We start from the raw sequence: 22,595 nt of genomic DNA on the forward strand, positions 1-22,595 counted from the left end.
TGATCACCCTTTGGAGCGCCTTCCTATTCGCCACTGTGCAACTGGAGAACCATACACAGATGCAGTAGGTTAGGACACTCTCTATAGCACAGCGGTAAAAGGACACCAGAAGTTTTCCATCCAGTTGCTGCTTCCTTAAAAGTCTCAGATAGTACAGTCTTTGCTGGGCTTTCTTAACCAATGTAGTCTGTAAATTCCCAGGTCAAATCCTCTTTAATTATAACGCCCAGGGAATTTAAAACTAGCCACCACCTCTGATCTCCATTTACAGTCAAGGGCTGAATTTCTGAGCTATTCCTTCTATAGTCCACTATGAGCTCCTCTTTGTCTTGTTAGTGTTAAGAACCAGGTTATTTTCCCTGCACCATGAGAGCAGTCGTGGTCCACTTTCATTCGGCTAGGCAGACTCATCCCCTCCAGAGATGAGCCCCCACCACCGGGCTGTGTCATCAGTAAAATTTGATAATGGTGTTACTATGATAGACAGGAGTACAATCATATGTATGTTGGGTGAACAGCAAAAGGGCTCAACACACGTTTATCTCTGTATGCGTTCCCATATTTAGAGTAAGTTGAACTGAGGAAACCCGATTTCCCAGTCTAACCCCTCTGGGAACGCCCAGACAAGAAGTCCCTAATCCAATAAACAGATTGAATGTGAGAACCAAGATCCACAAGTTTTGTCACCAGTCTTTGTATGTAGATTGTATTAAATGCGGAACTAAAGTCCGCGAAGAGCATTCTCCGCACATAATTCCCCTGCTGTTCCAGATGCGTCAAAGCTGTGTGGAGGCTAATGGCAATGGCGTCCTCCGTAGATCTATTAGTCCGATATGCCCACTGATGTTTATCAGATTTATCTGGAAGGCCAGCACTCCTATGCCTATGGACCAGCTTTTCAACCCACTTCATGATGATAGGGGCGAGTGCCCCTGGTCTATAATCTTGGAAGATTACCAGCAGGAAATCTCTTTGGTAGTGGAACAATGGTGGAAGCTTTCAAACAAGATGGAATGGTGGACTGGGATAAAGATCGATTAAAGATCCCAGTAAAAACACCAGCCAGTTGGTTAGCGCATACATTGCTTTATGAACATTGTTGTATGTAGTAGTTCCATAGCATTAAAACTAGTTTACAGAATAATCTACTAAACGAGGCTTGAGGTTCTCTGCAGCATAACTTTACAAGTGGTGAAAAGTGTGAGAAGTACACTTTGGAATCTATTTTGTAAACTATGTGGTCAGTTCCCAAGTAACAACACAAGGTTGGAAAAGGTGCTTGTGAATCTGTTACCGTCAGTCTGGGTCAATTTATAAGACCCATAAAGAGGAGTTCTACTTGCCCGAATTTGTACTTGGCCAACTTGACTTTAAGATCTGCTGAACTGATTCAGTTTGGTCCAAATAGATTTTCATGTTCTTAAGGAGTATCCCCAAATATAATATTATCTAACCAACAGTGAACACTACTCTGGTCTTGAGGCTGAAAGATACTGCAAATTTTGCACCAAACATGTTCAGTAACTGAGCCGACCATGTTTGACACTCACAATAAGATCATGAGCCCAATCCAGATTTGTTCAGGTTAGGCAGAACAATGGGAACAGCTCCCAGGCAGGATTGTTCAGAAGCCAGATCCCAACTGATCAAGAGGCAGCAATGGGGTGGGGGAGTGGGATCAGAAGCCAAAGGCCAGCTTATTGCCCAGTCATCTGAGAGTCAACTTTTGAACTCCAAGATCTGGGAAATTTGCTGCCTGCTGGACTTACTGGGGGAAGGTGACAATTTTTGGAAGGAGGGAGGCAGGAATCAGGAGCTGATGCCCAGCTGATCAGGGGGTCGTGTGGGAGTGGGGCGGGCTTTTGATCCCACTCACCAAATCCTTGTGTTCTGGTAAAGCTGAAGCACAGGAGAGTTAAAGATTTGAGGCCTCTAATTTCTAACTTTGCTGTACCTCTATTTTCTTAGACATGAGAATTTTGGGGTGGGGGTGGAGAGATGACTTAGATACCTAATCCCAGATCAACTAAGCATGGGCCTCTACTCTTCCCACCCACAAAAAAAGTCAATGAATGTGTTTTGGGGAGACTGAAACACAGAGACCAGATGTTTCAGATGATCCCGAACTTCAGAGATCCATTTGGTCAGATTACATGGGATCAATTCAAGTTGTTGCAATCTGAGGACATGGACAAGTTGCTTGAAAGACTGTGGCCAACCACCTGTTCCCTTGATTCTTGCCTGTCATGGCTAATTAAAGCTGGGGCAGGGGGAATGGCTGGGTGGGTCCATGAAGAGGTGATGGTCTCCTTAAGGAGTGGGGAGGTGCCTTGTAGGAGGCAGGGGTATGCTCCCTGCTGAAGAGGCCACTTCTGGACCCAGAAGACCTTAACTACTATCGACCTGTAGCCAACATTCCTTTCCTATGTAAGGTCTTGGTGGTAGCAGAGCTACAGGTACACTTGGATGAAACTGATTTTCTAGATCCATTTCAGGTGGATTCAGGTGGGGGTTCAAGATAGAGGCAGCCCCGGTCACCCTGTTGGATGACTTTCTCAGAGAAAGGGGCAGAGGTAAGCTGCCCCTGTTGGTGCCCCTAGATCACAGGTGTCAAACTCGCGGCCCTCCAGATGTTATGGACCACAGTTCCCATCATCCACTGCCAGCTTTCAGTAGCCTCTGATACCGTCAACCACGGTATCCTCCTGAGCAGCTGCGGGACTTGAGGCTGGGCTCCACTGTAACGTGGTAGTTCTTGTCCTACCTCCGTGGCAGGCTCCAGAAAGCAAAGATGGGGGGCAGGTGCTCAGGTCCCTGGGAGCTCTCTTGAGGAGTTCCTCAGGGCTCGACCCTGTCTCCTATGCTAAGAAGCTGCTGCGGGAGGTCATCAGAGGATTTGATGTGGGTTATCATCAATATGACACCCAGCTGACCCCCGTGGCATCAGGTGAGGCTGCCCAAGTGCGGGGCTTCTGCCTGGAGATAATCATGGGCTGGCTGAGGGCCAATAAATTGAAACTGATTTGTGATAAATGGAGGTGCTCTGTGTGCTGAGCTCCCGGACTCTGTCTTGTTGATCAGTAGCATTTATTGATCGGCATCGAAGCACCCAGCTTGGCGACTCACTTTATTCCGTTGTTAGTCCCCGCTCTCGTCTTTCCCAAACAACGTGAAAAAGAGTTATTTCGGAGCCAAGGTGCCCCAAGGTCAGCAATAGATAGAGATAAAGCCACCTGGCCTCCTGCCCCCACAGGACAATGGAAACATCCTGTTTCCCATGAGACCAAAAGTGTCAGGGGTAGGCCTAGTTATCTACTTGGCGTGTGAAGCCATAAAGCAAAAATCAAGGAAAGAATGTCCAAGTATAGCAGCGGTAATATATAGCAGGTCAGTTACATATAACTTGTAGCAACTACATTGCGTTAGAAATGCATCTCAATCAACTAGATACAATCCCTGACAGCTTGGGGAACTGAGGGACGTCTGGTGCTGGAAGGCGTGGTTCTAACCCAGAAGAACTGGGGATGGGATCTTAGGATCATCTCTGGAAGCCCAGGTGGCAGTGATGAACAGGACGGCCATCAACATTTTCAGCTGGTATGGCAGCTCTGCTTTTTCCTGGACCAGGATGACCTAGCCACAGTTATCTATGCTCTGGTAATCAGTAGACTGGATTACTGCAATGCATTATATGCGGAACTGCCTTTGACAATGGCCCAGAAGCTGGAGCTAGTGCAGAATTCGGCAGCTTGTCGGCCGGCCAGTGCCTCATACAAGGATCACATTACCCCAATTTTGAGGAGTTTGCACTGACTTCTGATGCACTACCAGGTCCAATTCAAAGTGCCGGGACTAACCTATAAAGTCCTAAACGGCTTTGGTCCTGTATGTTTGAGCAACCACATCCGCCCATGTATCCCTGTTTAGGCACTGAAATCGGAGGGGGAGGCCTACCTGGCTGCCCCACCCCTTCAGAGGTGAGGTGGTTGGGGGTGGCCCAGCGGGCCTTCTCAACAGTGGTCCCTGCACAGTGGAATGTCCGCCAGGCACCTCTCCTCCTGGAGTTTCAGTCTCTGCCAAAGACTGGCCTCTTCACTCGGGCATTTGACTGATTCCCACCCACCCCCAGTTGGGATGGGGGGCTCTTGAGCTGTCCAGTATACTCTGCCCATTTTTAGGGATGGTCAGGGCACGAGCTTTATAACGTTTTATGGCTTCATTGTAACTGCCCTAAAGGGCAGGGAATAAATCTAAATAAATATAATAAGAATATATATAACTCTACTACGCTTCAGCCCTCCTAAACCCCTGAAATTGTGGGAGGGCGGGATCAGAAGCAAGCTCCGCACCCTGATTGGCTGTGAGTCAACCTTTGTTCCTCCCCCTCATGAAGAAAACACTCTGCTGTATTCTGGCTGCAGGCCAGCAGGCAACCAGAGCTGGGACATCAGAAGACAATTTTCAGCTGATGGGGAATCAGCCGTGTCATGAGGCAGCCCCTGGACACTGAGGACTCTGCTGCTGGAGCCAGAGCCAGTGCCTTGTGAGGAGATGTAGGCAGCAGAGCCAGCGCCTGCAAGTCAAGGCAGAGCCTCACGCCGTGCAGCTGGCAGAGCCATCAGGATTCTCCAAAGAGTTGAGTAACAAGCCAGTTGTGCAAAGGAGGCAGAGGCTACAGAGACAGGGTGAAAGGAGAAGTGCTCACATTGCTGCCAGGTCTGGCAGAAGGCTCTGTGAAATGGAAGCACCTGCATCTGGGGAGGACTGAGTCCTTGCAGGGTCCCAGCCTCAGTAACTGGAACTCCCTCTATGAACCCTGCGCTGGGCTGGGCTGGGCTCTGCCTGGGTGCAAGGAGGGGACTTCCTGTTAAGCGCCACGTGCCTGGACTCCCCCTGAAGGAGTTAATTGTTGCATGCTAATTAGTTAGTGAGGTCAGAAGTCAGTGACCAGGTAATAGATGCCTATTGGTTGGGTGGGCTACATGCAGGTCTGCACGTAGGCTTTAGATATATGTTCTTTGTGTTGCACTCTGCACATGGTCAGTTCAGTCAGTATGTAGCTTAGTAGCCATGTAATAGTCTAAGCAGCAAGCTGGCTGTTGGTGCTAGCTAGTAAGAAAGATGTTTATTGTTTATCTTCCAAGTTACCCTTTCCCCTGTTAGTAAGTAAACTTTATTTCAGATAAAGCAACTGGTCTCTGCCTCATTATTGCATTAACTCTGCTAATTAAGTATTTGTCCACATGACACATTTTCTTTCTTTGCGTTAGTTTATCTCTTTATCTCTTTGCCTGTGCCATGATCTTCAGGCCTGTTACTTTGGACCTGTTGGGAGAACCAGGCAGACCGGGGGGCGGGGGACTGGGGTGAAGGGTGGAATCGACACTGGGCCACCCAGGCCTTGTGGGAGGAAGACCTATCTAGCAGTGGAAGCCTCCAGTGTGAACACAAAAGCTACTGGTTAAACAAAGGCCTTTCTATACAAAGTGGAATAATTCACAGGTCCCATCAACGGCTGAGAGCAAAGGACGTGGCAGTCCTCATCTCAACAATACCAGAGATTGGGCAAAGAGTCTTTGCTTCCCACTGTTGCCATGGTGAACTCTCACTTTTTCCCTGCAAGTTTGGCAGACAAGCAGGCATGCCAACTCCACATGAGGAAATTCCTGGAGATCTGGGGGTGCAGATTGGGAAGGGGCCTCAACAGGGCCTAATGCCAGGAGACCCCACCTTCCAAAGCAGCCATTTTCCCCAGGGGAACTGACCTCCAGAGATCGGTATTATTATTATTATTATTATTATTATTATTATTATTATTATTATTATTATTATTAATTCGATTTGATAAACCACCTTACCCCCGAAGGGTATCTCCAAACACACACACACACCAGAACTGGCAAGCTGTGAGAAAAACTGTGTTTGGGCCCATCACAAAGCCGTTTGTTATGACATTTGAATGAGGCCAATACTCTATCAGGCAAGTGAATCACAATTTCAGACCGAAAGCGTAGCTTTTTAACCACTTAGCTGCACAATTGGTGCATCACGCAAGAAGCAACAAGAGGCCCAAGGAAAACCTTCCACTTCCTGAGAGGACAGTTTCGCGTCAGCCGAAGCTTTCTGTTCTACCCAAGAACACCGCAAGTGGGTCGTTATGCAATGAGACGACTACAGGAACACTCCCTACATTTCTAGACTTTAAGTTTTCTTTTAACATCCCAACAAAAGTCTCAAAGGACAACAGTTTGCCTGCATTACTCATAGAAAATCCTCTGTAACTACAGATGCGGTTCTTTGTCATGGCATTTGAAGCAGCCTTGCACACATTTGTGTAGAAAGGATACCTGTAAACGTCATATAAATATACAAACATCGTCTAGTAACAGGACACTCAGTAGAATGTTGGGGTACTTCCACCAATAAATTCCAAGTGGGCACCTACCAGCTTAACAATATTATAAGAAACAACTAGTAATTATTTATGGACATGCATTCAAATTTCAAACATGCATGGCTTTTAGTCTTCTGGTATACGGTATTTTGTACATAACTTAATGCCTGGTATAGATGTCTGAAAAAACCCACTGCTTTTTCTTTTTTGGAGGGGGCACTAGATACATGCACATACTGACACCCCAATTTCTACATTCTTGAGATGATGATGGAATTCTACCTTCAAATATCTGGGCCCCGTCCACAGGCAGATGTCTGCACACCTCTTCTCTTCCGCTTGCCTCTTGGGGATTGAGGAACTATGCTGTCTTGGAAGGGCTGTGCTCTCCCAAAATAAGCCAGCTGGCAGCTTGTGGTGGAGGCTCAGGAACCCTATGTGATACACATCGCCTCCAACGAGCAGCACTAACTATGGCCCATTCTTGAGATACACAATTTGGCCACAGTTAACCTTTTCAGAAACTTGAATTGGTGCCAATGTGGCAGTTTAGTGACTGGCGTTAATCAAAGTGTATAAAGGCTGCCTGTTCCCTGAGTAACCTATTCACATCAGGCCCAATGTCAAAATGATTGGTTTGGCAGCAGGACACCCATCTGCCTGTCTGTTGTGGTCCCACTGGAAACTACAGTGTAAACAATCCCAGCTTTTTAAATTGACCAATGCAGCTATAGCAGGAAGGGTCTTCTTGGTTGTAGCCCTCTCCACATCTGTTCACACAAGGGTATAAGCCAGTGATGGCGAACCTTTTTGAGACCGAGTGCCCAAATTGCAACCCAAAACCCATTTATTTATCGCAAAGTGCCAACGTAGCAATTTAACCTGAATAACCCCCTCGAGCAGGGGCCGGGCTGCTGTAGCCTCCAGCAAGTCCCTCATGCACCGCTCTGCACCGTTCTAGCATCTCTGCAGCCTCCTCCCCCCCCCCCCCCCGGCCAGCAGCCTCCTGGAGCACAGGCACCAGGCCCGCCAGCCGAGTCCTCCCTGCTCACTGAGGTGCACGCACATCAAGCCCAGCGGCCCAGGCCAGACTACATGTGTGTGTGGGTGGGTGGGTGTTATCCCCTCCACATGACGAACTCTGTGAGCGCATGCTCACAGAGAGGGCTCTGAGTGCCACCTCTGGCACCCGTGCCATAGGTTCGCCACCACTGGTATAAGATTTCCAAGTTTTTGGCATTAAGCATATATTTACCTCTTTTTTCAAGTCTTTCAATTAACTGGCTATTTAAAATCCTCTTCCGCCGTGTACCTTCCACCAATGGAGACAGTTTGTAGTACCAGCTTTTATCATATATGGGATACTGATTAAACTGTTGGTTTTAAAACACTTTACACTACTGCTTTTCTGTGTGTAATAATGCTGTTAGGGCTGCTGGTGACTTTACTGTTTTGGTTTTATTTATATGTTTTCCCCTTTTAACTGTATTTTTAAGTTAGTTTAGCATCCAGAATATAAACGCTTAAAATGAAAGAGTCACATTATGATCCTTCATAAACTCTAATGCCCGTCACTTAGTTTTGCTTTTCTTTCTACTAAATAATTCCCAGCAAAATTAAACATCCAAATTCTGCTAAGTCAAATATCAGGTTCAGAGTAACACAAGCAAATTTATTCAAGATGATTCTGTCTAACTATGCCGCTTATTAGTCTAAATACCAATCAGAGGATTCCTTGAATACTTCTCTGTGTAACAGCAAAGACCAACAAATAATCTACTGGGAGTTATATACCAATTTCCCCACTATTACTCACTGTTAGTTACTTATTACTTTATTTGCTTCTGAGTGGATCCAGTTCTTTGCCTTTCAACTCCAATGGAGGATCTGAGAGGCTGAATATCAACATTTGACTAAAGGACTAATTAGCAGACTTGGCTTCTGAACAGCAAAGTCTGGGTTAACTCCGATTTCGGGCAAGACAGTTTGGCACTTCAGTTCTCCAAACACCTTCAACTGCTCACACTGTAAGGGGGGAATAAATGAAGGCTCTGCTCCCACCATTTTAGTCAGCAGTGAGCATGGGGAAAGAGAAAAATTGCTATTCATGATCGTGCAGCCCTGCTGACAGCGCAAAAATTAATTATTCAGCTCTTTGTTTTCAAAAGCACATTTCATGGCTATTAAGACCCAACATGCGATGGATGGACTCACTTCTGGAAGCCATGGCTTTCAGTTTGCAAGACCTGGGTGAGGCTGTGAATGATAGGATGTTTTGGAGGCCCTTAATTCATGGGGTTGCCATAAGTTAGAAGAAACTTGATGACACATAGCAACACATGCACAAACCCTAGGATATATGGCAAGATATTAAACATCAGAAAAGCTGATAGAGAATGCAACAGTCTGAAACTAATCTGAACCACAATTAACTCCCCACCCCCACCCCCAACACACATACATAGTGTAGGGATAGTGCTGATGACAGCCCTAATACTATAGCAGATCGTATTCACGCTCACAGACATCACTTCGGGACATCTTCCCATTGCCATTACATATCCTCTTTTGAGAAATTTCACTGTCCTTTTCAAGTTGTCACTGTCCTTTTCAAGTTGTGGGAAAACAACGAGGCCAGATTTTGTCAGATAAGCTTTCAGCAAAAGACATGTTAAATATTGTCCCAAAGCAGGGAAAGGCAGAATGCCTCATTAACACTCTTTAGGAAAAACAGCATCTTGGCAGGCTGAAGTCAGGAGGCCAGCAATTTCAGACTTATTTGTTCCCCTCCCTCACCTGACCCTCAAAACAGCCTCCGCAAACACCGTCTCCCCTTCCTAAGACCAACCTGAGATCTCTACCAATTGTCACCATACAAAATTCTCTCCATAATAGAACACATTTTACAGGATATCCTAGCCCAACCCCTCAACGGCAATCTTAAGGAAGGGGGGGGGGGGCAGCTACCTATTTCTCATTCAATGCAACTCATGGTTCCCTGCATGTTGATTCTTGGAGCATAACAACAAATGGGTTGATTCACTCTGGCTCAGGTATCACGAATCAAATACCCTTTGGCCCAACTGCATTTACTAAGAAGGCCCTTCTAAACGGTGTTCATTTTTAACAGGCCTTCCCCCTATGTTAAAAAATAAATAAATACAAACTTCATTAACAAAACAGGAGGTATGTCGTTAAAGTGAGTTTTATAGTTAGGTTTTTCTTTTTGAAAAAATGATAACCAGCTTAGGAAGTTAAGAGGTTAGACCTGAAGTACGAAAATAAACCTGAGATCTGTGACACACGAAGAGTAAAATTTTGTTCTGTGGACTACAGCTCACTTCTGCTGACACAACCGACTGCCCCTGTTTCTAGAACGGACCTGACTTTTTGTGGCTTATTTCAGCTACATTCTTCCCCTCATACAAGAAGCAAAAAATACATTTAGGCTTCATTTACTGGTGAACGAATTACGCTCCCATTAATCATTTCATCCTTGCAGTCAGGCAAATTGACTGAGCTGCAAAAGAAAGTTTTCGTTTCTTCAGCTCTGCATAACAAGATTTGTTTCCCTGGCCCATGAAACAGTCAAGGGCAAAACACAGGTTCTGCAGACTTGATTTCCCTTTCTTCAAAGCATGCACTCAAGCAAGAGGGCTCGACTTCATTTATTAACTGAGCCAAATGGCACACGGCCATTTTTGTTTTTAAACCAACAGGTACACCTAATCTACGGCTAGAACAAACACAACTCCTTACAGATGCTTTCCTGAAGCAAGTCAATCAAAGATTACCTTGTTCTCAGTGCTTGCTGGGTCCCAAAAGCCAGACAGTTACAAGAAATCCAAGAGTTTTGTGCAGTTAAAATGGCTACTGTAGACTGGGGAAGTGGTGTGTGTCTGTGTGCTTCAGTTTATGAGTCATACATGAAACTAAGTGTTTCTCAGAGAGGCACGCCCAGGTTGCTGTGGGCCCAATTACTCCACCAGGTCAAACATGCAAATATTCAGGTAAGAGGGGGAAAGGAGAACAACCTGAATCTAGCAGCCACACCTTAGCTAGGAGGAGCAAAGGCCGAGCGATCTCTGCCGCAAAGCAGAACACACAGACAGGGCACACACAACAAACTAATAAAGAGAGGCCGATGCAACGCGTGCCGGCTCTTGTAGCACTGTGTTAAATAAATGTGGCATTTCAGTGTTTGCAAAAATTAATGACCAACCACACGTCAAAGAAGTTTAGTGCAACTATGTGAAATTATTGTTAAAACCAATGCATTTGAATCTTCATTTCAATTAAATTCCAAGGGAACTTGTGAATATTTGCCACCCTGGTGATTTTACTGCCAAAGTCTAACCTTGGACTGTGTACGAAAAACAGGAAACCAGATGCTGTTACAGCCTTTTCATACTTTTCTAACAAGACAGCTTGTGATGAGCCTCTTTTGTCTGAGCCCAAAGTGAAGAGAAGAAGAAGAAGAGTTTGGATTTATATCCCCCCTTTCTCTCCTGCAGGAGACTCAAAGGGGCTTACAATCTCCTTGCCCTTCCCCCCTCACAACAAACACCCTGTGAGGTTGTGGGGCTGAGAGAGCTCCGAGAAGCTGTGACTAGCCCAAGGTCACCCAGCTGGCATGTGTGGGAGTGTACAGGCTAATCTGAATTCCACAGATAAGCCTCCACAGCTCAGGCGGCAGAGCTGGGAATCAAACCCAGATTAGATACACGAGCTCTTAACCTCCTACACCACTGCTGCTCTCAAGAGGCGACCAAAAAATGGGAAGTGGGGAAAAGCGCAACTGCGAGGAGGACGCTTCTGCTCCCTGCCCCTCCATTTAAAGAGGCAGCCCGACAGCCCAGCCCAAGCTTAGGAAAACAGGCGCTGTACATCTGCAGAGCACAGCAAGGCACATGTCCTGAGTGGGCTATGATGAGAAACTACCTTCCAAGAAAGAAGTCCGGGCCAGAAATAATGGCCCCGTCAACTTAGACAGGAAACCCAAACTCCAAGCACTGAACGGTAGCAGCAGGAATGGCCAACAGACCAAAGGGAAACACGCGGTTGGGGTCAGAGTCCAGAAGCAGGCCTGGCATCAGTAGCTGACATGGTTGGCATTGCTCAAGCCCCGGGCACCACTACCAACGGGTCATTCTGCCACCTGAAAAGTCCAGCAAGGAGGACAAGCAGTAGCAATTGCAGACCACCAGCCATCCCAGAGTGGTCCAGAAGCTGGAGGGAAAGTGGACCAGTCATTGGCCGCTGTAGCTCCCTCCTACCCTGAAGAGTTGAGTTCCAGCTAGCTGGACGTTCACTCCTCCCCTGTTTTCCACTCTCAAATGAAGCTGCTGGACGGACACTGGAAAAGGACGGGCACAGGTGAAGAGAGGCACCGTGGCCTGCTACAAGTTTCGTGCATGCGCCTACCAAACACCAGCCCTGATTGGTACCTGACCAGCCAGCCCAAGGATAACACAAGAGCCCCTCAGGCACCACAGGGGGGAGTTCCTAAAGGAGAGGGATGGCCCCTCCTCTTCCCTTGGGGTGGGGATCAGAATGACCACACCCAGTGGTTAATTTTTGACACTGAAATGTTCCTGAGGAAGATTTCTGCTACCCCCTTGCATCAAAGCCTTGCAAAAAGTGGCTAAAAGCGGGGAAAGACAAGGAGATTGTAAGCCCCTTTGAGTCTCCTGCAGGAGAGAAAGGGGGGATATAAATCCAAACTACTCTTCTTCTTCTTCTACTGACCAGCCTCTGTCCTCATACAAGTCTATCCTCATCTCCTCCCACAAATACCCCTTTACCTGCTGGACTAAGACAGTGGCATAGTGCCAACAGGGCGTGGCAGGGGCAGCACCCTGGGCGGCACCCTGGTGAGGGCATGGGTGTGGCTTGGCATGACAAGGGGCATCCCAGGATGTGGCGGGTGGCGCCACAGCAGGAGCACAGGGCACGCATGTGCCCTGGGCGCAGTTCCCCCTCGCTCCGCCCCTGGACTAAGCAAACATAGAGTTGGGAGCCTAATAATAACTTAAGATTAGTTCCCTGAGTATCACTTTAATATAGTAGCTGTAACCACTAGTTTAAGAGTTAGAGCAACATCACTCTATATTCTGCAACTGCAGAACAGCCATAATGCTTCAACCAAAGAAGTCTGACCAAAATGCCAGAACACAAATATTTCTTGCCCATATTCTTCCCTGTAGATGATCATGATGTCAAAATACAAACACAAACCATCAGCAGATGCACAGCTGCTGTTATTCTCCAAATTCTGCACATTCCTAAGATGTTGTTGAAACTTGCTGTAAGAAAAGAGATGCACCATCTACTGAACAGATCCAGGAGAGAAACAAAAGTACTTCTTCAGACAGCAGATGGAACTTGGGAAATTCACCACCACAAAATGCAGAAATGAAGCCAATGGCATAAACTGCTTTTTAACAAAGACAAATTCATCAAAAACTGAGCTACTGATGTCTATGGGCCACAATAGCTAAATGGAACCTGTGCGCAGCCACCTTGCCCTTCTGAGACAAGATGCGGGTACTAAGCAGCCACGGCTGGCCCCCACTTTCATGCCAAATGTCAAAGTGTACCAAGGCAAAGAGTACCAAGTGTACCTCAGACAGACCATTAGTTTGTCTCACTGACCTAAAAACTGCAATTGTTTACAAATTCAGATTTGTTGCTACAAGAGTACAAGAAGACTGTAAAGGACTCCAGCACCCAGCAACTAGATTCCACATGTGTTTTCTGTCTCCTCATACACACACACAAACACACACACACACCTGGGACTCAGTCTTAGGAATAAGAAAGATGTCGTCAGGCAATTTAGAATCACAGAGGTGGAGGGGGCCACACAGACCGTCTAGTCCAGGGATGGCGAACCTTTTTGAGACCGAGTGCCCAAATTGCAACCCAAAATCCACTTATTTATCGCAAAGTGTCGACACGGCAATTTAACCTGAATACTGAGGTTTAAGTTTAGAAAAAACGGTTGGCTCTGAGGCGTGCGTTACTCGGGAATAAGCTTGGTGGTAGTTGGTGGCTTTGCTTTGAAGCAGCCATGCAACTCTTCCAATGGGTGAATCACGACCTTAGGAGGGTTTACTCAGAAGCAGGCCCCATTGCCAGCAACTGAGCTTACTCCCAGGTAAAGGATTGCACTTTAGTTCTTCACATGAAAATCAGTGGGGTTTAACAGCGCTTAACAGGGTTACCTACACTGCTTCCCCCAAATTAGGTTAATGCTAATAATCGAGCCCAGCATCGCAGGCCAGCCTAGATGTGGGGTGTGTGTGTGTATGTATGTGTCTCTGTGCATGCCCACAGAGAGGGCTCTGAGTGCCACCTCTAGCACCCATGCCATAGGTTCGCCATCACTGGTCTAGTTCAACCTCCTGCTCCACCCAGGATCAGCCAAGAACATCCCAGACAAATGTTCGTTCAGCCACTGTTCAAAACTGCCAGTGAGGGGGAGCTCAGTGCCTTTTTGGGCAGCTGGTTCCACTGTTGCACAACACTTATTGTAAAAAAAAATTCCCTAATATCTAGTCGGAACCTGCCTCCTCACAATTTATACCCATTATTGTGAGATCTGTCCTTTGCTGCCAACAGGAACAGCTCCCAGCCCTCCTCCAAGTGACAACCCTTCAAACACTGAAGAGCAATCATGTCCCCCCTCAACCCCATCTTCTCCAGACTGAACATTCCCAAGTCCCTCAGCCTTTTCTCTGACCTAGGGCTTGGTCTCCAGAACCCTGACCATCCTCATCACTCTCCTGTGCACCCGCCCCATTCTGTGAGGCTTCCAGAACGGGACACAATACTCCACATGAGGCCCGACCAATGCAGTCCACAGTGGGACCGGGCTATGACATCTTGTGATTTGGATGTTACGCCTCTGTTGATTCACCCTACGATCACATTCGCCTTTTTTCCCCCGCTGCCTCACACTGGCTGCTCATATTTACTTTACAGTCCACCTGTACCCCAATATCTTGTTCACACACTCTAACACTCAGTAGTGTATCCCCCAGCCAGTATGCGCGTTCCTCATTTTTGTTACCCAAATGTAGAACATGGGACACGTCTTTGTTGAACTGTACATTGTTCATACCTGCCCACTTTCCCAATGTGTTCAGATCTCACTGAATTATCTCTCTATCGGCACAAGTGTTCACTGCACCTCCCAATTTGGTATCATCTGCAAATGTAATGAGTAGTTCCTCTACTTCACCCTCATCTTGATCATTTATTTAAAAAAATTGAAAAATACCAAGCCCAGAACTATGTGGTACCCCCACTGGCCACTTATGATATCAATCGAAAAGAATTCTGTCATAAAAGGGAATTCTGCAGAAGAGTACAGTAATAAAATGTTCACACTGGATAAAGTGCAGCTAATTGCTTAAATAACTGATCATTTGAATTATTTAACTTCACCTCTACCCTGATTTTCTCCACAGGAGGGGATCAAAAGCAGCTAATCATGCTGTTCTGTATCTGCTCCTCACAAACAAACCTGTGCAGAAGGTTAGGTTAACAGGGTGAGACTAGCCGAAGGTCACCCCAGCAAGCTCTAATGCCAGAGTGGGGATTTGAACCCAAGTATCTCAGTCCCAACAATTTAACCACTGCATCACCCTGGCTCCCATTGATATACCTAGTTCTCATCACTGCAGATACTTAAATCCAAAGACTGGAGCCACGAACAGACAAGACACAAGTTTCTACAAACTCAAGGAAAGCCCCCCCAGGCTTGCAGAATAATCTAAAAACCAATACTTTGGAGGGCGGGGGTTAACCTCCCCTTATAATAGAAAGCAACTCTACATTTTAAAAATGGTGGTGGCTACTGGGCAACCACAATTGTTGCCAGGGTTCAGTCCTTGGTTTCTGTCAGGAAAAGGCAGGGGGGAGGGGCAGGGCTGTCTGGCCTGTGAGGGAGGACTCGTCAGGGAGAGGCCCAGCAGCAGCCACCACACGACTTGTGTGACTCGCCCAGGCCCAGCCGCTTGCTGTCGTTCACAGCAGCCACCACAGGGAAGCCAACGCAGCAGAGTAGTTCAGAGTCTGTGGACTAAAATCTGGGAGACCAGATTCTGGGTGTGGAGGAAGAGAGGTGGAGGCAGAAGGAGCTGGGATTTGCGGCAGGAGCTATAACCACAGTCCAAATGACATTCTTGAGAATGAACCACTTATTGGGAAAGGCCAATTTAGTTTTGTCTAAAGCCTCAGGGCTGGATCAGCAAGATTCTTTGTATTAAAATACTCTTGACTGTTTAATGAGAATTCAAAGTTCCAGGGCCAATCACTCTGTCAAAGACTCCAAGAGAACTTCTGTTCAATGTCATATCAGCCCAGCTGGACGATGAGCGGGATATTCTTCTGATTTTGCCCATAGAGAATGAGCAACTAACAGAGTTTCCAGCAATGACATCTAACTTGTTCATCACTCTTGTCTCCAATAGATCATTAGTCTCCAACTCAAATTAGAGGCACCCCCCATTGGATCATAGACTGGTGGTGCGACAGGAAAGAGTCATCAAGTTATGCTGACCTCGTAGGCGGTTTATTGCTGCCTGCTTCTGTTTAGTGACCCGCAACTTACTTGTGGTGTTCCATCCAAGTAGTAACTAGGACTGATCCTACTTAGCTTCCAAGATCTGACAAGATTGGGCTAGCTGGGCCACTCAGGTCATGCTTGTTTGCAGATGGCATGAAAATAATTTCTCTGGCCGTCAGATATAATCCACAGAAACACTAAGTCCCTGTGAGGAGGGATGTAAAACAGGGGTATATTCTGATTCATTCTGTTATTTAATTTCTATAGTAATTCAATGGCTCAAGCTTTGACTAGTCCAAATGTCCATCCTTCTAAATTAGCTAATAGGCCAGTTCCACTAGACACAGACAACATGGTTATATTATCTCATTCTGAAGTAGGCCTTCTAACAATAAATGATGAAAAGACCAAAACCTTGCCTTTACCAAAAACTCTGTTAACCATAAACGACAGATCGACAGCCACAATATTAAGCAGGAGTTCTCCAAATTCAGAGACAGTTCCTCGGCTGATTGGTTTGTCAAAAACTCAGATGGCCTTCCTATTGAGACTGCGTGAAGATTTTTTTCCTAAATGAAACAGAGTTCACATATTCCTTATGTGATAAAAGTTTTCCAGGGAAAAGTGATTCCTCAATTCAACTATGGATGACAACAGATATTTCACCTTCCCGGAAACAATACAATCTAAAAATTTTAGATCCATATCTGGAGTCCCACACTGTGTTCCCAACGCACTTCTTAGATTAGAGTCTGCGATGCTGCTTCTGGAAGAAATTAAACTTTAACCTTTCCAGATAAAATTCATTAACTCTTTCAGTTTTTACTCCTGCTGAGTGAGAGCTGTTGAGGAGAAACTATATTTTCGTGAGTTTAACGGGCCCCATGTCATCTTCAATGGGAGTCTGAATTTAATATTTCCCTCCACCTTTCAGACTGTTCTAACAAAACCACCTTTAAGGTGGCCAAATTTTGCACCTTGGCAGGTTCAACAAAGATGCATCTGGTTACGCCTTCTTGTTAACTGTTGAAATCAGCCTGTCATGTGGCCTTGAAATTTTATTTATTGTATGTAAATGAGTAATAACTCTATCCAAGTGACAGTTTTGGCTGATCGAAGATTGATTTCCCAGATTGTATGTTTATTGCAGGTTCCTTATGATGAAATAGTGTTATATGTATTATTTATATGCCACCTTTCCTCTTCACTCAAAATGGCTTACAGTAAAGATTAAACAGTAAAGATTAAAACCAAGTAAAATAAACTCCCAAATAATCCTCAGAAAGATTCCTACTGTCCAAATCCCAACCTAAATGTATGTCAGATCAAGGTCAAAAGAACCCCCACCCCCAAATCTTCTAAATAAATAAAGGAAAATCAGGGAATAAGGGCCCAGCCCGGCCCACCACACCACCTCAACACAACAGAGAAGCAAAAACTGCAAAATAAAAAAGGGCGGAGTGAGGAAAAATCAGCACAAAACCCTGAAAGATTCCCCCCACCAAGACCCTAAGACCCAGAGAAAGACCCCCCCCCCCCAAAAAAAAACTTGGAACAGAGGTGAGAAAACACACACCCAAAACCAAATGAAAGGTCTGCAAAAAATTGGACCCTCTCATACAAGACAACACACACAAAAAACTTTTGCAACCAACCTACTAAACTTTTTTTAAAAAAGCATACAACGGAAGACACCCAATCCCAAAGCAATGGACAAAATATGAATTCTGACTCAAATGCTCAGCTTCGACCGTGGGGCAGACAGAGCCCGGAGATCTGCTTAGGCATGCTTACACCTTATGACTGGCACCTGCATCCTCTTCAGAGGTGGCTCAGGGTGAAGCTCCAGGGATTGGAGACCCTGCTCACCTGGGGGGGCCAGTGCCTGTGGCAAAGACTCAGCAGTTCTCATAAGGTGCTGCTGTTGGAGGTTGTTCTGATGAAGCCTCAGGGGGCGTGCATGCCCACAAGCCTGGGGCACTGGCTTCATGACAGCCATTTTTCCACTGAAGCACCCCTTCCCCCGCCCCCCAAAAAACAACTCCTGCTTCTTTTCCTTTCAGAGGTTCCAGGCACATATTGACAAAGGTGATTATGCACTTGGGATGACGCAGGGCAGGAAAAGCTGTTGGGTGTAGCCACGTCTAATGTGCAGAGGAACCGAGAAGAAGACCCAGCAGGGGGTGGGCAAGTGGTCAGTGAGAGAGGGCTGTACAGTCCCCTCTGTCCCTTTTGCGTCACCTCTTGTCTGTCCTGAGACTGGTGTAATATCCTGCTCCTTCTCAGAAGTTACTTGCAGAGACTCTTCCTAGCTAGCAAGAGAGCAGCATGAGATCTTTCCCTCTTTCCTATCCTAAATGTAGTTCGCAATAAACTCCAGTAAACTGGGGCTGATTCTGAAACAAAAAAGCCAAGAAGGGGGGGGGGGGGCAGACATTTAGCACCTCCTTTCCCACTGCCACTCTTCCTCCTCTCAAAACAGCACCCTCTCCTGACTGCTTTTCATTTTGCAAAACTGCCATTGAGGCTGCGTTACATCTACTTGTAATTTGCTCTTCAGCCAAGCCAAATATTTGCACCTGAATATTGGATGGGCGTGCTCATTTCTATAGCAGAGCACAGAGGGAGGGTCAGAAACAGCAGGATTAAAAACTTCCCTCCTCAAAGGATCCTGGCAACTGGCTGAGGAAACCTGACCCAGAGGGACAAGAGAACAGGCGGCCGGGTCCAAGTGGGGAACGGCGGGCAGAGAAAAGGCAGGAAAAGGGAAAGAAATGCAAAGCTTCAGGCGCAAAAAGACCCCCCTTTGTCTGGCTCAAAAGAGGAATGCACTATCCATATGCATCCAGATAAGGGTGTAGTCACAAGCCACACCCAGTCAGCCTTCCCTCACTACTTCCCAGCTCCCTGCCATGATCAAGAGCCCCTGCTGTGCCCCAAGTGGGCGGGTTAGGGTTAGGGTTAGGCTGAGAGCCTGTGAGGGGCCCCAGCAGGTCACCCAGGCAGCTTCCATGGGAGAAGTGGGGATTCAAACACGGATGCCCAAGTCCATCACTCTATCCACTAAACCACCCTGGCCACTGGCGTGGGGGGTGGGGGGCAGCCTGATGGAAGACTTCTGATCTGTTGTCCGTGCTGGGCATTTCTAGGGAGACATCTGGGGGCAGGCTGGCATACAGAGCCCACTCCCGCCCAGCCCACTTTCCCACCCAGCTTTTCTGAGCCTAGTTCTGGCATCCCCAGTCGGCTCTGCCAGGGCCAGGAAGGAGCTTTACCCCAGAGTCAGGTGGATGTACGGACTCTCATAGTAAAACATTTAAAATGTGCACACTGCTGGGGAGCCTTCAGGCCCGAGGCTGGAATGGAGCACAGGCTCGTGTGATGTGGGCTGCCTGCAAGGGAGCAGCAGTGGCGTGGTGGTTAAGAGCAGGTGTACTCTAATCTGGAGGAACTGGGTTTGATTCCCCACTCTGCCACTTGTGGAGGCTTATCCAGGGAATTCAGATTAGCCTGTGCACTCCAGCACATGCCAGCTGGGTGACCTTGGGCTAGTCACAGCTCTCTGGGGCTCTCTCAGCCCCACCCACCTCAAAGGGTGTTTGTTGGGAGAGGGGGATAGGAGATTGTCAGCCCCTTTGTGAAAGGGAGAATATAAATCCAACTCTTCTTCTTTTTCAAAAATGGTCTCCTGGCCAAGCACCGGGTCATGACTCATGAGGTGATGTCACATCCCGACATTTACTAGGCAAACTTCATTGACTGGGTGGTTTGCCACGGTCTCCCCCAGTTGTCCACACTTTACCCCCAGCAAGCTGGGGACTCATTTTACTGGCCTCAGAAAGGTGGAAGGCTGAGTCAACCTTGAAACCAGCTTCCTTCAGGATCGAACTCAGGTCATGAGCAGAGCCTCTGACTGCAGTAGTGCAGCTTCCCACTCAGCACCAGTGGGTTCCCTGCATGCCTCCAAAAGGTAAGGGGGACCCTTAAGGGTCTGCAGGGCAAAGAGCACAACAACCCCCTCCCAGGCCCCGGAGATGAGTAACAGGCAGGGACAGCCAACTGATGCTGCTTCTAGCCATAATCCAGCTCTCGTTTTCAGTGGTTCAGTGGTTCCCAGCCCCATGGAGGGAACGGGAGTTATCTGTCCCATCCATCAATAAAGTTACAGCCTGAATCCCCCCCCCCCCCCCCAAATCCAGCATGCCTGCGCTGCCCCCATCTCCCATACCTTCCATCTGGTTCCTTCTCGAGGCGCACAGTGTATCTCATTCTACCATACGTGGCCCTGAGAGGCAATAGCCTCATGGCTTCGATCCATGGCCTGTTGCCCAAACAGAAGCCAGGGGCCAGACCTGGGGCCCGACAGAGCTGCCCAGGTGACACAAGAGTCACAACGATTCTGGCCCTGGCTTGAACACCCAACACTGCTGCTCAAGGGGAGTGACACAAGCAAGCGACAAGCTGCCAAGGAAGTGGACTGGCAGGTAACAGAAAATATGATGCCGCAGCAGATCTGCCAGGCTTGAATGAATTCGCCATTTGAAAAACACGCCTGCTTTATTTTCTTGCATCTGTTTTCTATCTATTATTGCTGTCACTACTGCAGTTACATGATAGACACTGCACCCCTGCAAGCACTGGGTGTCAACTCCTCAGTGTTCCGAACTATGAAGTCACACAAAATCACTTTCCCTTTTGCAACCTCACTGGAACCCTCAAGCGCACAAGGCAAAATATTATTTATCTGCACATCGTTTGAAACACCTGGCCATATCATGAAGGCTGGATTTCCATGAATGGAAGAGTGGCAGCTTTCACCAACCCTCTTTCCCACTGCAGACCCCAGGGGCCCCACCTAATAACAGAGGCGTATCTAGGCAAACGGGAGCCCGGGGACAAAACCTTAGTTTGGTGTCGTCCCGTCCCCCCCGTGTATGGGCAGCCACCCTCCCCCACCACGACCAATTATTTTTTGCACCAGCTCACAAAACACCTCCCACCCCCAGCAAAACATATATGGCTCTCTCCCCACCAATTCTATTTCCTAATGTTGTCCTCACGCCAACCCTATGAGGTAGGTTGTTAGCCTGAGAAACAGCTCCAAGCCAGTTCAAGTGGGTATTAAGGAGTGCACACAGAAGACTTTGAATGGCTGGCCACGTCCTTCGCATGGAGAACGTTGGACCCCAAAGATGGCAATGAGATGGATACCTCCTGATGCCAAATGACAGCGAGGACGCCCCCGAAACGCCTGGAGGAGAACATTCAAGCAAGACCTGAAGGCACTGAATATTGCATGGGAAACGGCTGAAACACTCGCCCAAGACCAGAAATGCTGGAGAGCATTTCTCCAGCATATAAGACTTGATGCCTGATATGCTACTTAGCATGATGGATTTGATGATGACAATGCCAGTGACTACGACAAACCATAGTTTTGTTCTGGTGGTTCCCCTTGTTTCCTCTGGATCTTCTATTAGACTTTATATACACAGCTCAATCTTTTGGAATTCAAATACCTCTTTCATAGTTCCCTGTCACCACCCAGAGTGGTATAGTGGTTAAGGGCAGTGAACTCTAATCTGGAGAACTGGGTTTGATTCCCCACTCCTTCATATGAGTGGTGGACTCATCTGGTGAACCGGATTTGTTTCCCCCGCTCATCCACATGAAGCTGCTGGGTGACCTTGGGCTAGCCACAGTTCTTCCCGAACTCTCTCAGCTCTACTCTTCTAAGACTACTGATATGCTGATATACTGATAAGACTACTGATATGATTCTACTTCTCCCTTTATCCCTTAGATTGGCAGAAAGCATGATAGCCAGCTTAAGAGTCTCTCAGAAAGCCAGAGATCAGATTTAAGAAAAGTTTGATTCTACACACACACAAATAACTCGGTGGGGGAATCGAAGAGGTGAAGCTACTAACTAATACAATAAGCAACAGAACAGTACAGTTTCTTGCTGCTTTGACCTTTAGACACCCACTTTCCTTAGTGACAGCTCAAGGACATTCTTCAGCCAATCAGTCCGTCTACAGAGGTTTCTGCAGTACGTTTCATGGCATCAAACTATGGCCACATGCAAAATAATGAGTTTTCAAACCACTTTCACAACTGTTTGCAAGTGGATTTTGCCATTCCGCACAGCTTCAAAGAGCACTGAAAGCAGCTTGAAAGTGCATTATTCTGCATGTGCGGAATGAGCCTAAGACAGCGACAGATCTTGCAGCAGAGGAGTCTGATGTAAGCAATTTCCTATTACCAGGACTTCTGTTATCCACTGTGAACACATGATGCGTAAACACAGTAAGGTCAACAAAAAACTCAGCACAAGGTGCTTAGAACCCCTCCAAAAATATTCAGATTTCATTAGATGGTCAAGTGTTATTAAGAAACCAATGTGCTAACTTCTGTTGCTTTGCCACATTGTTTAGCGTGATGTGCCCTCTTGTTCCCTGGGGATTCATGCTCTCTGAATGGCTACAGCGACTGAAGGCAGGAGGGCATGCATGAGTACAAGGACCCCTTCCAAACCCCAATACAAATATCGTACACACCACAGTCACGTGCCAGCTTGTCCTCAACCACAAGGCTCACTTCTGCAATTGTATTTCACAACTTCCA

The 22,595-nt window shown here is 47.0% G+C and overlaps 1 protein-coding gene across 6 annotated transcripts in view; it reads right to left on the bottom strand.

The window, feature by feature from the left end:
- Positions 1-22,595, bottom strand: part of ELF1 (E74 like ETS transcription factor 1) — a 93,070-nt gene that overhangs the window by 59,569 nt on the left and 10,906 nt on the right. Inside the window, exon 1 of one of the 6 annotated variants that reach the window (XM_048493308.1) lies at positions 10,752-10,771. The exons of 3 other annotated variants lie outside the window; for them this stretch is intronic. The gene's annotated coding sequence lies outside the window, so the exon portion shown is untranslated. Of the gene's footprint in view, positions 1-8,210; positions 8,231-10,188; positions 10,315-10,751; positions 10,772-22,595 lie in introns of those variants that run through there. 2 more of the 6 variants (XM_048493300.1, XM_048493307.1) reach the window with 2 other exon arrangements.

The sequence above is a fragment of the Sphaerodactylus townsendi genome, linkage group LG04 (genome assembly GCF_021028975.2).
Source record: "Sphaerodactylus townsendi isolate TG3544 linkage group LG04, MPM_Stown_v2.3, whole genome shotgun sequence".
In the NCBI taxonomy this organism is placed as follows: domain Eukaryota; kingdom Metazoa; phylum Chordata; class Lepidosauria; order Squamata; family Sphaerodactylidae; genus Sphaerodactylus; species Sphaerodactylus townsendi.